The 6,282-nt window shown below is 42.4% G+C and overlaps 1 long non-coding RNA gene across 1 annotated transcript in view; it reads right to left on the reverse strand.

Annotated features, from left to right (window-relative positions):
• Positions 1-2,160, reverse strand: part of LOC125484029 — a 49,974-nt gene extending 47,814 nt beyond the window's left edge. Inside the window, exon 1 of the long non-coding RNA XR_007262904.1 lies at positions 2,005-2,160. This is a non-coding gene — a long non-coding RNA (uncharacterized LOC125484029). The remainder of the gene's footprint in view (positions 1-2,004) is intronic.
• Positions 2,161-6,282: the final 4,122 nt, after the last annotated feature.

Here is a 6,282-nt window from a genome sequence, read left to right on the forward strand (position 1 = left end):
TTAACTCTGTTTTCTCCTTCACAGATGCTGCCAGACCTGCTGAGCTTTTCCAGCAACTTTGTTTTTGTTCCTGATTTACAGCATCCGCAGTTCTTCTGGTTTTTGTTTAGGAGAGTGGAGTTGCCTGAATCCTTGTTAGGCTTCTAGATGGGGAAATAGATGAGGGTTATGTTCAGTGTGGAATATGTTGAGATATCTTATGCACAGTAGCTATGGGTGAAATTGAAGCGGGTGTTGGGTGGTGTGGTAGGGGGAATAAAAGACAGATAAGCCCAACTTGCTGTTGGTTTTGATCTACCAGGAGTGCTGTCGACCCTAGCTTTTTTGGTGCTGATCTTCCACGGACAAATCTGAGCTCTAAACTCTCAGCACTTGTTCCTGTTTATAATTCTACTCGTTGTTTAGAATGTGTTGTGAGGACTGGCAAGTGGATATTTATTGCGAGGCTGGAGGTTCAATGATCTGTTACAGGGCCCCATGCCAACATTCAACAGAAACAGAAGAACAAACAGTGACTGGGACCTTTAATAACAGGCAATAAAGTCTGGCATCATTAGAGGAACATAAAAACTGATGGCCAGATCTGGGTTTCTTTATGAAGCTTAACTGGGAGTGAAAATACTGAACCTTGTTTGACCTGCATTTAAATAGTGAAATCCACGTGAATCCTAACAGTACGGCAGAGATATTAACATGGTCAGGGTGAGGAGATCAACTTAAAGAGCTCACAGGGGCTACTGTAGCAATGCGGCTATGATACTAGACTAAATAATTCAGAACCTAGACAAATGCTCATGAGTATATAAGCTCAAATCTCAGCCTCTCACATTTAGATTGAATTGATTAAGTAAATGTGGAACTTAACAAAAATCAAAGCTAGAGACACCGCAATCTTTGTTGTAAAAACCCATCTGCTTCACCAATGTCCTTCAGGGAAGGAAATCTACTGTCCTTAACTGGTCTGGACTATGAGACTCCAGACCCACAGCAAAGTGGTTGTCTCTTAGCTGCCCTCTGAAAAGGCTGAGCCAGCCATTTGTTTGTAGTTAAGAAGATTGTTCAGCGTCACCTTCGAAAGGGGAATTGACAGCAACATCCATATCTCATGCACAAGTGATATATTTTTACAAAATTACTAAAATACTAATCCCTCAATAAACATCGCAAAACCAGACTCTCTGGTCATTATTATGTTGCGGTTAATGGGATCTTGCTGTGCACAAATGGCCTGGCAATTGTTTTACGTTCCAGCAATGACTACACTCAGCTGTAAAGTGTTGAGTGAGTTTTCACATGCAATTCATCTGCAAAGTGCTCAGGGCGATGTCTTTGCTGCTCAACTGTGTTCATCGGAGGAGATGTCCTTACCTCCCAAACACCATTGACCACAACAACAACCTGCTGACTCGGGCATGGCCACAGAGAATAGACAGAAGTGTGTTTGGAATGTGAAAAGGAGGGAGGGAGAGATGAGGGGAGTGTGTTTGGAATGCGAAAGAAAGAGAGAGAGGGAGAGATAAGGAAAATGTGTTTAGAATGTGAAACGGAGGGAGGGAGAGATGAGGGGAGTGGATTTAGAATGTGAAAGAGAAAGAGGTAGAGATGAGGGGAGGGTGTTTGGAATGTGAAAGAGAGGTGTTGCAATGGTGCCTAAGATTGAGGTAATTGAATGTTTGAGAGTGCTGAGGAATGGCCAATATGGATAGTGTAAGCTGATTTTGAGGGGGTGTAGGTGGGTATGGAATAACAGCTCACTCATTGCTACCGCCCAGGTTCTGGGAGAGATGCCAGGGGCACTGACTGTTTTCATCACCTCTGTTCACCCCAGTTTTGTCCTGCCCTTGGAGATACCATTGTGGCTTCTCAGGAACACTTGGTCTCCCTCCCCCTTAAATCCTTGATGAAAATCACAGGAATGTCACAGGGAGGTCTTTCTGTGCTACATGGCTGCCTGAAAGTCTTACCTCGGAAAAGTCCCCTCTCCTACAACTCGACCTCTCTTACCTTGTTCTCCAGTCCCTCAGTTCTTCCTCTTCGTACCTCAGTGTCCCTGAACATGCAAAAATATAAAACTGAGGCTCAGATGTCCTCTAGATGAAACCATACTAATCTGCAACCATCACAGGCAGCCCAGACAAATGGAGCTCCCTGCTGTGGACAGCACACTGTGTTATGTCTGGTTGCCAGATAGCCTCTCAATCTCGAAATACACTTAGAAAATATGAGTCATAGCCTTAATTTAAATTGCACAATGTGCACTTTGAAATTTATCAGGAGAAATTGCAAAGTTGGAATCTAATTTTGGAATTCAGATGATGTTATAAACTGCTTGAGCTTTTTTCTTGTTGTTTTGATACACTTTGTATTCTGAGATTAGATTAAAGCTTTGTACTTCACTTTCTAATGTCAATTATTCCATCTTTAATTCTATTTGTGGCCAAGCCAACTGCTCACATATGGTGTCTGCTGTAGAACTTGGATTTCAGATGCAACCTACTCATTACTGACATTACATATTACTGAGAAATTGGTCAAGTTGCAGGCAACAGAAAGTAGGGATAATGGGTAGGGACTCAAATTGGCAGTATGTGACCTGTGGTGTTCAACAAAAATCTGTGTTAGAGTCTCACTTATTCACATTATTTATTAACCATTTGGATATCAGCATAGATAGTTATTGATCCAAATTTGTTGTGGATGCAAAGTTAGCCTGCTTTGCAGACAGTGGAGATGAAAGCACAAAGCAAAATTGATAGACTCAGTGGAAGGGCAAAACTGCAGCAGGTGGAGTTCAATGTAAACAAGTGTGAGATTGTCCATTTTGGACCTGGAAAAGGATAGTTGAGCGTACTTTTGAGATAGTGCGAAGTTAAAAACAGTAGATGTCCAAAGAAACTTGGGGGTTCAACTGCATAGAACGTTAAAATGCCACGAACAGGTGTAGGAAATAATCAAGAAAGCTAATGGAAAGCCGGCCTTTATATCCAGAGGATTGGAGCACAAGGTTGTAGAAATTATGCTGCAGCTATACAAATCCTGGTCAGACTCCACTTTGGGTAGTGTGAGCAGATTTGGGCACCACACTTTAGGAAGGAGATATTGGCTTTGGAGACAGTACAATGTAGGCTTGCAAGAATGACACTTGGATTGTTCAGGGGTTCGGTTCTGTGAAAAGATTATATAAATCAGGACTATTTTCGCTAGAACTTAAAAGGTTAAGGGGATGATTTAATCAAAGTCTCACCACAATTCAAAATCCTTTGAGAATTGTTATAATTCCAGTTAAACATTGACATTCGATTCAATTCTCCACCGTGTCCACTATCTGAAAGGCAGAAATAAGCTTAGCTGTTGCAGAAATCAATTAATGATTCAAGGTCTTAAGAGATCTTTAGAGATGTTGCAAAGATTGCAAAAAGACAAGCTAAAGACTCTGTACCTGAATGTACATAACATTCAGAGGCTAAGTATGTGAATTGATGGCACATATTAATATAAATAAGTATGATCTGATAGTCATCATGGAAACATGTCTGCAAGATAACAAGGATTAGGTTCTGAATATTGTGGGGTATATGATATTCAAGAATAAGAACCTTGGTAAAGGAGGAGGGGTAGCACTGTTAATTAATGATTGTCTTTGTGTCAGCGATGACCCTGGTTCAGGAGATCAGAATATAAAATCAATTTAAGTGTAGATGACAAATAGCAGGCATAGGTATCCTATAGTGGGAGTGATTTATAGACCCCTGAATAATAACCACAATGCAGGACAGGTATACAAGGTGGGAAAGAGTACAAGATGGAATATTGGATGCTTGTGACAAAAGGGACATGAATAATCATAAGCGAGTCTACAAATAAACTGGAAAAAATCAGATTGCCAGTAATAGCCTGGATGAGGAGACCATGGAGTGCCTTCAAGATAGTGCCTTAGAGCAGCACATTTTGGAAAAGAACAGAGAGTTTGGGAAAGTGAGGGGTGACTTGAATGAAGTGTATAAGATCCTGAAAAGTCTTGACAAGTTGGATGTGGAAAGGATGTTTCCTGTGGTGGGTGAGCACTGTTTTAAAATGAGAAGTCACTTTTTTTAGGACAGATATGATTTTTTCTCTCAGAATGTTGTATGAGTTTGGGACTCTGCCTAAGAAGATGGTGGGAAGGTGGGTCATTGAATATTTTTAAAGAGGAGTTGGAGTGATTCTTGTTAGGCCAGTGAATCTGGGGTGGGGATGGGAATGTGGAACTCACAACACAAACAGATCAGTCATGATCTTATTGGATAGTGGAACAGGCTTGAGGGGCCAAAGGGACTACATCTGCTCCTGTTTGAAAAGTCCATATGTCTTCGTGGAAACAGGTAGGCCAAGTGCATGGGACAGGGAAATGATGGAGAGGAAGGAAAGGTCACAGACGAGCACAGTTAATTTCCTAGTGCGGGAATAACTCCTCTCCTGTTTGGCTGGGGGCTATTGGAGGTCTCCAGTGAAAACAAACCCCATCCAAAGGTGTTTATTTCTTTCTGAATCATTTGGAGAGCTGTAAGACAGCACCTTATATCCTCATTATCCTTGTGCTCTTTTCAAAAATGATTCAATTTCATCTTATGAGCCTTAAAAGGTAGAAAACTGCAAGATATTAAATTTCTCATGACACTACGTTACAGGTAGATCCCTGTGCTCAGAGTCCAGAATTCAATCTATTGGTGTAATTTCTCTGTTCAAATGAGAAGAGATTTTTGTGACTTTATCTTCGCTGTTTGCCCTGGTGTCGGCAGCAACAACGTTAGCACGTGTCAGAGCTGAGGGCAATAATTCACACCCATCTGTGAAATGACAGTCAACAGCAGGCTATGTTTGAAGGTTCATTTAAAAGATGTGCTTAAGGTTCTGCTGGGAATTGGATGCTGGTATAGAATCAGCAGAAGGCGTGTGGAATTACTTTGCTTCTTACTGTGATGCAGAACGCCATCTCATTTAGTGGAAATACCTCATTGGCGTCTCATTCACGTGCACAATAGGAATGCATCCCAGAAACAGAACATACTTTAGGAATTGAGGGGCTGTCCTTTGCAGGCCCACTCATCATTCATTGATATCATGTCTACAGTTCTCTGCAAAGGAATGAGACAGCAACCAGCAGAAATGCCAACCCCAGTATCTGAGGATGATTTAAGGCTTGGTTTGTTGACTGTCCCAGTCGTGGGACCTCAGCTATTTCAGTATTGAGGCGATTGTCATCACCAGCCAACTCCCTCAATACCCCACACACAAGCCGGTTCGCAAAACATACTGTGACAAACCTCCGAGACTTGGATCTACTGGCCAAAGCCATAGAAACTATACAGTGTGGAAACAGGCCATTCAGCCCATCGAGTTCTCACCAACCTGCTGAACAGCATCCCATCCATCCCCATCCCCATAACCCCACATTTCCCCTGGCTAATCCACCTAACCTGTACATCTTTGGACTGTGGGAAGGAACTGGAGCACCCAGGGGAGCCCCACGCAGACATGGGGAGAATGTGCAAACCCCACACAGATAGTTATCTAAGGGTGGAATTGAACCTGGAGGCCTGTCACTGTGAGACGGCAGTGTTAACCTCTGAGCCGCCTATTGTTTCCTCTCATATTTTCAAATCAACTTGTTTAGAGATGTTATTACATACCACTGGAGCAGGTAGGACCTGAACCCAGGCCTCCTGCCTGAGAGGTAGGGGCATTACCACTGCACCTTAAAGTGCTGTCATATGTTCCCTACAGTTTTTTTGGATTGGTTGAACCATATTTATGTGGGTGGAAAAACTGGAACAGGATTTGAACTGACTGATTTCTGATGACAACAGATTTCAGGTGGTTCATTCATTCATTTATTACATTATACACCCAATGTTACAGCCACAGTCACAGACAGCCTACAGTGCTCTCTCGAATTAGAGAGAGGCAAGTGGTGATGATTTTAACCCAAGGGTCACCACAACCCAGGTGAGGGGAGGGGAGAGGTTGAGAAGGCAGGACTTTCATAGGAGCCTCACCTAGAGCAGGAATTGAACCCACCCTGTTGGCGTTGCACTGCATTATAAACCTGCCTTCCAGGCAAAATGAGCTAACCAACCCCACAAAGCAGTTTCCATTTTCCTTTTCTTACATGGCCAGAAGTGCTCTGAGATATAACTGAATGTTTCATTTCCCCATCACCAAATCACCCATGGGATTTTTTTCCATCTGTTAATCACTGCCAGTAAATCACTCGTGTTTTCCAATTGCTTAATTAACATGTGA

This window comes from Rhincodon typus, chromosome 9, assembly GCF_021869965.1.
Source record: "Rhincodon typus isolate 14 chromosome 9, sRhiTyp1.1, whole genome shotgun sequence".
NCBI lineage: Eukaryota > Metazoa > Chordata > Chondrichthyes > Orectolobiformes > Rhincodontidae > Rhincodon > Rhincodon typus.